The sequence below is a fragment of the Magnolia sinica genome, chromosome 13 (assembly GCF_029962835.1).
Source record: "Magnolia sinica isolate HGM2019 chromosome 13, MsV1, whole genome shotgun sequence".
Lineage (NCBI taxonomy): Eukaryota > Viridiplantae > Streptophyta > Magnoliopsida > Magnoliales > Magnoliaceae > Magnolia > Magnolia sinica.
In genome coordinates, this window is record NC_080585.1 from 60,012,257 (window position 1) to 60,024,342 (window position 12,086).

The following is a 12,086-nucleotide window of genomic DNA, read 5'->3' on the forward strand; positions in this document are numbered from 1 at the left end:
TTAAAATGAGCATGGTTGGGGAATTAAATTATTTCCTAGGGTTGCAAGTAAAGCAACAACTTGATGGTATTTTTATTTCTAAAACCAAATATGCTTTGAACTTAATTAAAAAGTTCAGATTTGAGAATGGAAAAATTTTTGATACTCCTATGAGTACAACATTAAGACTCTCAAAAGACTCTACAGGTAAAAGTGTGGATCCTAAATTATATCTAGTATGATTGGCAGTTTACTTTATTTAACTGCAAATAGACTTGATATTGCTTTTAGTGTTGGTATTTGTGCTAGATACCAATCTAATCCTAAAGAGTCCCATCTAACTGCTGTTAAGCAGATTATGCGATATGTCGCAAGTTCAACTAATTTGGGTCTCTGGTATCCATATGATACTAGTGTTCAGTTGGCTAGGTACACAGATGCTGATTGGGCTGGTAATATCGATGATAGGAAATCAACCAGTGGTGGTTGTTTTTATATTGGAAATTGTTTAGTTTTTTGGTTTAGTAAGAAGCAAAGTTCCATATCGCTCTCAACTGCTGAGGCTGAATGCATCGCAGCTGGAAATGCTTGTATTCAGCTTTTATGGATGAATAGAATGTTAAGCGATTATGGAATTGCACAGGATTCAATGGTTTTATATTGTGATAATTCCAGCGCAATAAATATATCTAAAAATCCAATCCAGCATTCACGAACCAAGCACATTGACATTAGATATCACTACATTCGTAAATTAGTGAAAGAAAAGACAATCTCTTTGGATTACATTCCAACCGAGACTCAACTTGCTGACATTTTCACTAAACCGGTTGTCACGCCCCGAAATCCAGCACCTGGGTATATCCGACCCCAATTCTATACCCGCAGGCATGACTTATGTTTTGTATGTTTACATTTCATATTCCACACATATATTGACAAAATAACCTCATTTATAAAATATAACAATCCAAAAATTAAATAATTAAACATTTATTTAAAGAAAAATATCAATGTTCTGACTATTCAAGATTATCATCAAACACATGTCATCGTAATGTTGTTATACTAAATGTTCATTACACTTATTTAGAAAATGGTAAAGAAACAAAAATAAATAAAAGAAAATCTCCTTAAGCTCCTCCATGAGATCCCGATCCTGAAATTTTAAAATCCCAACAGGGTAAGCTGCGAAGCCTAGTGAGTAATCTCAACACAGGTTTCAAATAATCTCATGTAATATGAATAAAATCTATAAAAAAATACAATACATATTTAGGAAAAATAGCAAATGAGGAGATTTAATAAACAAAATGTTTCCATGTAAATTCAAAGAAAAATGAATGAATGAAATCAACATATGTTATACTCCATAATAACATGTGCAGTTTATTCTTTTTAACACCAAGGCCAGTTTACACCGGTTGGCCAACACCCGCGCCAATACAACACCTAGCCTGGTAATGGGAACCTCTTGCATGATATGCTCACCCATCCAAAGGGCACTTGGTGAGGGACCCATTTGTACGTTAGCTGGTCAGACTACTACCCTACCGAACCTGGCAGTGGGAACCTTTTGCAATCCTGACATGCTCACCCATTCAAAAGGTATAGTAGATGTTCCAAAAGGTACCAGTTGGGTTTCTGGGGCTTTCAACTCAAGGGTCTTGATCGCCCCACCTATTTATGCTTTAGGGATTTTCAACCCAGAGGACTTGATCGCCTCATCTATTTTCTGGTGTTTCATAACTATTTTAATGATGCATGATTTTAATATTGCATAAATTAAATATTTCTAAAAATATTTAATGACTCCTATTGATCAATTCATAATACGAGATGTGCACAATTTATTAAATTTAAAACAAAATTGTTAATCAATGTAAATTGCATATACATGATAAAAGTTCTACAAAAATAAAAATAAAAAAATAAAAAAAAATAAACATGCAATATAATTTATTTGATTTAAGAATCCAAAATTTATAAACTCAAGCTTTTTGCAATAATATCACATCAATTAAAATAAAGACAATTGAACGACAAAAATTAAAATGACATGTTTAAAACTATAATGAGCAATTAAAACAAATAATAAAAATTAAACAAACAACAATACATATAAGATGGGCAAGTAAGATCTAATTATTTGAATGAATGAATAATTAAATGATAATTAAAAAAACATTTTTTTTTTTTAAAATATCAAGTGAGAAAAACTCACTTTTTTCTTCAAAAAGTATTTTCTTTTTCTTTTTCTTTTTCTTTTCTTTTCTTCCTCTTTCTTCCTTTTTCTCGCCCTTCTTTTCTTTCTTCCTTTTTCTCTCTCTTCTCTTTCTCCTTCTCTTTCCAACGTGAATGTCCAGCAAACCCCCCCCCCCCTCTCTCTCTCTCTCTCTCTCTCTCTCTCTCTCTCTCTCTTCTCACGTCACAGTACACACCACCCTCACTTTACAATTTCTTTTCTATCTCTCATACCTCCCTTTTATAGCCTCTTCATTCCCATATTTAACACGTGTAAGAGAGAGTGGCTCTTACCACTCTCTCATCGTTTCTCTTTCTTCTTCTTTATTGGTCTGTTTAAAACATGTGCTGCATGTTCTCTGGTTTGCACACACCACATGTTGTACGCTTCACATGTGCTATGTGTGTCACGTGTATGGACATCAGGTGCATGTGATGTATGTGGTGCATGTGTGCCACACGTATAAGAGGTGTGTATGAAATAGGTGTTCATGGTGGGAAATCTAGTGTGCATGTGCACCATGTATCTCATGTGTGCCACATGTATGTGCAGAAATGAAATTGTTATACACGGTGTCCAGTATTAAGCTATGGTTGTGATGATGTAGATGGATGGATGGATCAATAGATGGACGGATGGGTGTATGGATAGATGGATGGATGTGCATTATGTGTTTGGTGCATGTGTGTGTTTGTGATGTATTTGATGGTACATGAATGATGTAGATGGATGGATGGATGGATCAAGGTATAATAGATGGACGGATGGATGTATGGGTAGATGGATGGATAAGTATTCCGATGATTTCAGCATATGGATGGTTTGATGGTTGTATCGTTGGATGGATTTATTAGTTAGTGAACAGTTGGATTGGATATGTCCAAATCAATAGTTGAGATTGAACCAGTTGATCTTATAGATCGTCAGTTATATCGGACAAATTGGGTACGTCGATCAATGATTAAAATTTGATGGTCAAGATTTATTTGGGTTATTACATTCTACCCTCCTTAAAAGAAATTTCGTCCTCAAAATTTACATCCCTATAATGCGAACAGGTGAGGGTATTTCTCTTGGATCTCAGCCTCGCATTCCCAAGAAGCCTCTTCCTTGGTATGGTGACTCCACTGAACCTTAACTAACGGTATAACTCTGGATCGAAGCACTTGGTCTTTCCGGTCAAGAATACGTACTGGGTGTTCAATGTATGAAGCGTCTTCTTGGATCTCTAATGGTTGCCAGTCTATAACATGAGAAATGTCCCGCTCATATTTTCTTAACATTGACACATGGAAAACATCATGAATACTAGACAACTGAGGCAGTAAAGCAAGCCTATATGCGACAACACCAACCCTCTCTAGATTCTCAAACGGACCTATATACCTTGGAGCTAACTTTCCCTTTTTACCAAACCTCATGATGCCCTTCATAGGAGAAATCCTTAAGAAGACATGATCTCCAACTGCAAACTCTAGATCTCTTCTGTGATTGTCTGCATAACTCTTCTGATGACTTTAGGCTGCGCGCAAACGGTTTCTAATGATAAAAATCTTCTCTGTTATCTCTTGCACAATCTCTGGTCCAAACAAACTACCTTCTCCAACTTCTGTCCAACAATTTGGAGATCTACAAGGCCTCCAATACAAAGCTTCATATGGCGCCATGCCGATACTCGTCTGGTAGCTATTATTATAAGTGAACTCGATAAAATGGTAAATGATCATCCCAATTCCCTTTGAAATCAAGCATGCAAGCTCGGAGCATGTCTTCAAGGATCTGATTCACTCATTTAGTCTGACCGTCAGTCTGAGGGTGAAAAGTGGTGCTAAAATCAAGAGTGGTTCCCAGTGCCTTCTGTAAACTTCTCCAAAAATAAGACGTAAACCTGGAATCCTGATTGGATATGATAGATACAGGCACTCCGTGTAGCCTAACTATTTCTTTAATATAGAGTTTACATAATTCCTCTAGGGAATAGGTAGCACGTATAGGAAGAAAATGTGCGGACTTAGTTAATCGGTCGATGATGACCCAAACTGCATCATGATTATTACGTGTCCGTGGCAATCCCATAATGAAGTCCAGGGATATGTGCTCCTACTTCCACTCAAAAATCGGTAGTGGCTGTAACATCCCTGACGGCTTCTGATGCTCTGCTTTCACCTGTTGACACGTGTGACATTTGGCCACAAAATCAGCGATGTCATATTATTCCACCAATATTGCCTACGCATATCGTGATACATCTTCATACCTCCAAGGTGGATTGTGAACTTAGTGCGATGTGCCTCATTCATAATTTCCTTCTTTAATTTAGCTACATTTGGTATACATAATCTTCCTTAGAACCTTGATCCACCATCGGTACCAACTTTTCATTCTGACTTACCACCTTTTTCATCTTTTATTACCTTAGCTTGCAGCCATGAATCTTGTTGTTGAGCTTCTATAACCTTACTAATTATGGAAGGTTGAATGGCTAGGCTAAAGAGACGAGCTACAAACGTTTGCGGATTCAATTGGATGTCAAAATCCTTCACCGTATCTAACATTTTCCATCGCTAAATCATGAGGTAAGCGATTACTCCGTGTGGCTTACGACTTAAGGCATTTACTGGGGTGCTTGATAGTGTGGTTGCCAAGGCGGTCGTATATAAAAATGAGCTGAGTGACCCTCCATTCTGCAGTTATATCATTTACCTATAAATCTGTTCGTTGGTTGAGTAGGAGCTGAGGTATTTGTTACCGTCATCTTTAGCTTTGTGAAAGCATCGCCCTGTGCTTGAAATGTATTCGGTGTAGCCCTAGCATTGCTCTTCACTTCTCTCTTCTGGTTGCGACTTTTTTAGAATTCTTCGTTGTCTCGTTCTATCATTAGAGTCGGTTCTACTATATAGGCATACAATCTAAGCTTAAGTGGAGTCAGCTTGTTACAAATTGACCCTCTTAGACCTCACTCAATCTTCTTAGCTTTGCGAGCTTTATCCTGAATCATATATGGGGCAAAACGGGATAGTTTAATAAATTTGGACTCATATTGACCTACGGTCATATCCCCTGTTCTAAGCTTATGAATTCTTCTGCTTTCTGCTCCCATATACACTTAGGAAAGTATTTCTCATTAACTTCTCACAAAACATATCCCATGTCCATGCGGTCTCTTCTTAAATTGTTCTAGCAATTGTCTCCCACCAGTGGTCGGCATCTCCCTCTAACATGAAAACCGCAAGTGTGACCTTCTGCTCTTCATCACATCCTAAAGCTGTGAATAATTTCTCCATTTGCTTTTTCCACTTTTCTTCTTCCATAGGGTCTGACAAACCCTCAAAAGCAAGCAGCTTCAATCTCTTAAATTTCTCTACTAAGCCCCAATGCCATCCTGCATAACTGAGGCGGCACCTCCATTATCGCGACGAATGTGTTGTCCATGAATTGTTCTCATGTCGCCTAAAGCACAAAAGACCCCATCAAGTGACTGGCCAGTTTCGGTGAACCCCGGTGTGGCTGCCACAGGACTAGCTCTACCTCTATCTCTATCTCTACACTGACACCCGGACATATTTTAAATCAAATAATAAGGTTTAAATGTCACATAAGGCCGGATACTAAAATACAATACTACAAGTTAAGTTTTGATAACAACTACTCTCGTAGGGGATATATCCTAATTTTTAAAGTGACTAAGTTTTCAAGTAAAACCCTAGGTCCTCAGTGATTCTAAACCTAAGCTTTGATACCAATTTGTCACACCCCGAAATCCAACACCTGGGTATATCTGACCCCGATTTTGTACCCGCAGGCATGACTTATGTTTTGTATGTTTACATTTCATATTCCACACACATATATTGACAAAATAACCTCATTCATAAAATATAACAATCCAAAAATTAAATAATTAAACATTTATTTAAAGAAAAATATCAATGTTTCGACTATTCAAGATTATCATCAAACACATGTCATTGTAATGTTGTTATACTAAATGTTCATTACACTTATTTAGAAAATGGTAAAGAAACAAAAATAAATGAAAGAAAATCTCCTTAAGCTCCTCCATGATATCTCGATCCTGAAATTTTTAAATCCCAACAGGGTAAGCTGCGAAGCCTAGTGAGTAATCTCAACACAGGTTTCAAATAATCTCATGTAATATGAATAAAATGTATAAAAAATATAATACATATTTAGGTAAAATAGAAAATGAGGAGATTTAATAAACAAAATATTTCCATGTAAATTCAAAGAAAAATGAATGAATAAAATCAACATATGCTATACTCCATAATAACATGTGTAGTTTATGGAAATTTGATCTTGATAAAAGCAGGTTTAATAAATTGAAATTTGATCTTGGTATGTGCAATTTAAATTGATTAATCATACATTTTTGTATTATAGTATATATATATATATATATATATATATTTGTTAATTTATTTGATTAAATTTCAAAATTATATGAAAAATGCATATTTTTGAGTTTACATGACCACTCGAGGGCGTACTCGACCAGTCGTGGCACGACCGGTCGAGGACGTCCCATGACCAGTCGTGTAGCACGCTGGACCTTTTTAATTTGAGAAAAATCCTTTCTTCCTCATTTCACCTTTTCTCTCCAACGGGCCGTAGCACAACTAGTCATACCCAACTCGTGATTCATCAAGGTTAGTGCATTATTTCAATTTTTCTTATAGATTCAAGCTTTAATCACTTCATTTTCTTCATTGGAGTGCTTGATTTCATGTTTCCTTGAAGTTTTTGGGGTTTTCTTCTCCAAAATCTGTTTTTGAAGAAACCCACTCTACATCTTTTACAACCTCTTGATTCCTTCATTTCTTAGTTGTAAATGGATGTTAGAGGTAAAAAAGAAAACTTCCCGTGGTGCCTCTTCATCTAGATCAACACCTTTAACAAGGCGCCATCTTTAGTCACCTAAAGACGATCCCTCATATGTGTGGGATTTACGATTGCACAATGTTATTGTTGAGCGACCTGTGCATATTGAACACATTACTCCTTTTGGTCTCCTTCCACTTCTTCAATCTATAGGTTGGGATAACATCCTACATTGGGGTGGGCCGGCATACCAATCGATTGCGCAGGCTATGTTTGCGTGTATTTCTGAATTTTTGACTGAGAATTTAACGTTTACAATAGCAACTAGAGAAGGTCCATTTGAAATAGACCATCATTTGATTTCAGCTCTAATGGACATACCGGTTAATGACGAAGGTATTCCTATTCACACTCTAGTTGACAAACTGTCAAAATCAGAAAAACGCATGCTTACTAGAGCATTATGCAACATAAATGTGCAATGGACTCATAAGGGGAATGCGCTTGCTTCCAAGTACTTGTTACCCAGATACAGGGTTCTTCACAGAATCTTTATTTCAAATCTGTATCCGCGTTCTGGTAAAAAAACCGAACTCACCTCTTTTATGGTTCAGATTTTGCATTCTGTCATCTCTGGTACTAAAGTTTGTCTTCCTTCTCTAATATGTCATTCTATCATTTAATTTTATCTCCATCCTGGACACAGTGATATTCCATTTGCATATCTTATGATTGTGTTAGCTACTCACATACTAGTTGCTATGCCTATTAGAAAGGCTCCTATTCATCACCTTATTTTCAACAACTCAAATATAAACAAGATAAAATTGGAACTGGCTCCTAGCCAAGTGGATGTGGGTGGTTGTGGAGCTAAAGTAGTGAATGAAGAAGAAGCTGGCGATCTACCTCCTGATGATATAAATATTAATGATATCTTCAATGAGATTGAATCAGATTCTAAGGCTGACCTTGATTATCAGCCTTCTGATTTTAATGAGAGGTTACATTCTCTTGAGGAACGTGTAACCCAAGATTCTCAATTTGCTTATATGCGCAAATATATGAGGCGCTTGAACAAGGGTTTACACCAAATTAATCCATCGATTCCTGCTCCCTCTTCTGGATCTGATTGAGTATTTTTCTCAGATGGCCTGTAATAACTCTTATGATACTTCTTTTCTTTCACTTTATGAGACTGACTTTGGTTGAACTATGATTATGTTGGTTTATGTATTTAGTTTATGATGATTAATGCGAAATAAACTCTATTTGCTTTTATCTTTCATACCTTGGCTAGTTGGCTCCCTTATTCCTTTGTCTTATTGTGACAAAAAGGGGGAGAATGGTTTGTCATTATTTCTTATGGATATGGATATGGATTGTGCTATTCAGGGGGAGTAAGTAATTTTTTTTAATAGTGTGTTCTGGTCATTATAACTGGTGCATGATTCTTTATTGAGCATGTATTGCTTCTCTTTACCTGGTGCATGATTCTTTATTGAACATATAATGCTGCTCTTATTTTTAATGAAGTGTGTTTTGTCACAAATTTGACAAAGGGGGAGATTGTAAGTGCTATAGTTTCATGCTCCTTTCATTATCAAATTTTGTAATGCCAAAACCTTAATCTATGTCTTGCGTAGCACATTGATATAAATGTTCATGACAATACATTACATGTACAAGGACAATGCTTCAAGTCAAGAACAAAGATCTACTTCAAGAACTACAAGATCAAGTACATTGTTCTCTTCTGTAAAATTCAGAGTTTTAAAGCTACATCAAAAGACGAGATCTTGTTCAAGACTCAAGGTGAAGTATAACTCAAGAACTACGAATTCAAGCTTCCGAAAATCACAAGTTCAAGCTTCATTAAGTGTCGCGATATCAAGCTTCATGAACTTCAAAGATTGTCTTCCTTCTGAAGAAAAGAAAGTTCAATGTTCATACTTTATGTTTAAGTCATGAAAGACCTTAGATTGACCTTAGGGTAGGTCATTTCGGATACATAAGTCAATTGCCTATTTTATAAGTGTTTTGGTCTGTTCTATGACTAGTCTTGGACTCTGTTCGACTAGTCCTAGCACTGGCTCGACTAGTCCAAGAAATTCCATGACCAGTCCTAAGTTGTTGCAAAATTTTAGAATTTTTTGGTTGAGCTATGACCAGTCCTGGAGTCTGCTCAACCGTTCGTGTGAACAGTGCACGACTCGTTCACAACCAGTCCTACAACTATGACTCAAACTCCAGCAACTATTCTTGGCTCCTCACAACTAGTCATGGGCAGGTCATGACCAGTCGTGGAGGCCTCACGAGCGGTCGTGAAGTGCCTATGACCAGTCGTGGAACGGTTTTATCCGATCGCGCTCAAAATTTCAAAAATCAGTTCGTCCTACGACCAGTCGTAGTGTCCACAGGACCAGTCGTAGACGTGATTTCTACAACTATAAATAGAGCACGATTTTCAGAGTTTGATATCCAATTCAAGTAAAATCAAGGCATCACTCTGAGAGATAAGTTTGTAATCTTCTTAAGCTGGATTGTGCATATTTAATATTCTCTTTTTATTAGCTTTTTATATTTGATTTTTTTCTGCATTCCAATCTGATTTGAAAGAGGAATTGTGATATTCCACTTCTTGGAATCAAAATAAAATAGAGCTAGCCCAACTTGATTTAGATCTAATTTAAAATCAATTAGAACCTAAAACCATTTCAAAGTGAGTATTAGACATTAAACTTCTATATTCAAACTTCTACTCCAACTTAGTTCTTCCGGGCAACAACAAAAGGAGAAATCCAGGTATTTTACATTTGTGTAAATCTTCTGTTTTTGTTTTCTTTTGAGATTGAGCCAGAAAAATCTCATTGTTTTGGTTATTTGAGGAGAGCCAGAAAACTCAGAGAATGTGGTTTTTGAATTGTGTAAGCCCACTTAAAAGACACAATTGTGAGGATTTTAGGTGAGCCTGAGAAAAACCTATTTCATAATGAACACTAATATCCACTGTGTGAGGATATTAAGAGTGGAGTAGCAAGCTGTGTGGCTGTTGTTTAACAATTGGTGTACACATAGGTGAACCACTATAATTCTGTGTTTTGTGGTTGTGTTATTTAATTTCTATATATTTTATCATTTAATATTGTTGAATGTATTTATGGATGGGAAGGTTGTAATCTTTTACATTTCATGCATTGTGGGGAATGTTGTAATAAATTAGATTTCATTTCCTTGCTATTTATTTATTTATTCCTCTGTATCAAGTTTGAGTTTTTGATACAAAGACCTTTTTAGGAATCAGATTGTCCTATCGTAAACCTTGGTTTTTGGTGTAAAGTTATCCTTAGAACAACATTTGTATCAATCTCTCAATACTCATACATTTGAGGTTGATTTACATTTCCGTATTGTGGTTTGTTTAAGGCGTTATCTTTCCTTTAATTGTTTAAATTCCGCTGTTATCATTTTATTTTGGCATAGTCCTATTCACTCCCCCTCTAGGACATATAGCTTGGCCTTTTCAGGTCTTATCAGTTTGGATCATGTAACACGATAACTTAGACGAGCTTGAATCACTGACTATATAACAGTTCTCAAATGTTCTGTGACCAATTATTATCACAGAACCATTCTCATTAGAAATTTCACACCCTAGGTTGGTGAATTTTACGCTATTTTTATTATCACAAATTTGAAAAATTCTTAAGAGATTATGCTTAAGGCCCTCTACAAATAGAACATTCTCAAATGGAGGAAGATTAAAGAGTTGAACCGTACCTTGGCCAACAATTCTGCAGTTGCTACGATCACCAAATGTGACTGAGCCATCAGTCATATCTTTGAGATTGGTGAACAAATTTTTGTCACCTGTCATGTGTCTAGAACAACCACTGTTTAGGTACTACTTTGATTGACTCGTAGCCTTGAAAGCAGTGTGGGTAACCAGACAAGCAACCTTAGGGACCCATTTCATTACAGTTTTGAATTTTGGAGTATAGTTGGTTTTTCTTTGCTTGTAGTTGTTGTATATTCTACCATTCGAGTTAGATTTTAAAAGCTCCTTGAGTAAATCAACAATTTTCTCAGCTAAGGGGTTCTGATTTCTATAATTGATATGGTTGCTTTTAGGTTTTATAACCTGAAAAGTTTTAGAATTTTTGAAAGTATTTTGATTCAGAGTTTTCCCTTTTAAGTTAGAGGACTCCCCTTTAACAAATTTTGGAGGAGTGTTCTTATATTTAGGAAGCGTATTCTTATCATAGCCTAGACCAGATCTATCGCCACATTTCTTTGATTCGGTTAACAAATTTTCTAGTTTCAGTTTTTTATTTTCAGATTTTAGGTTTTCAACTTGGGAAGTTTTGAAATCTAAATCACACTTGGTTTTTTTAAAACGATCTGAAAGGTGCAATTTTTCTAAAACTAGATTATCAAAATTTTCTTTTAGTTTAAAAAACTTTTCCTTTTGAAGTTTTAGTTTTACAGCTATCTTGTAACTTTCCCTGTATAGGGCATTATAGGCATCTTGTAAATTCTCATCATTTTCAGAATCACTTCTCAGATTTTCATCACTAGTTGAATCACAATTGTCTAAGTAAGTGACTTTGGCTAGAGTCATTAAGGCTTTAACTTCATTAGTAGACTCGGGTTCAGAATCTTCTAACTCAGAAGAGGCTTCAGAGCAAGACGATTCATCCTATGTAGCCAACATGCCTTTCTTTTTAGATTTGTCCCTCTTTGGACATTTGTTTGTTAGATGCCCGTATTCATGACAGTTGAAACATTGTCTGTCTTTAATAGATTTCCAAGTTTTAGATCTAGTCCTTTTCTTTTTGGAAGATTTTTGAAAATCTACCCTCTTTTTGCTTTTAAAATTTTTATAAAACTTCTTGGCTAATAATGCCATATCATCTTCAAAATTTTCACAATTAAAATCACTAGCTTTGTCATGAGAAATATTTTTAGAAGATTTAAGGGCGATGAGCTTACCTTTAGGAGCCTTATTGTTTAACTCGTAGGT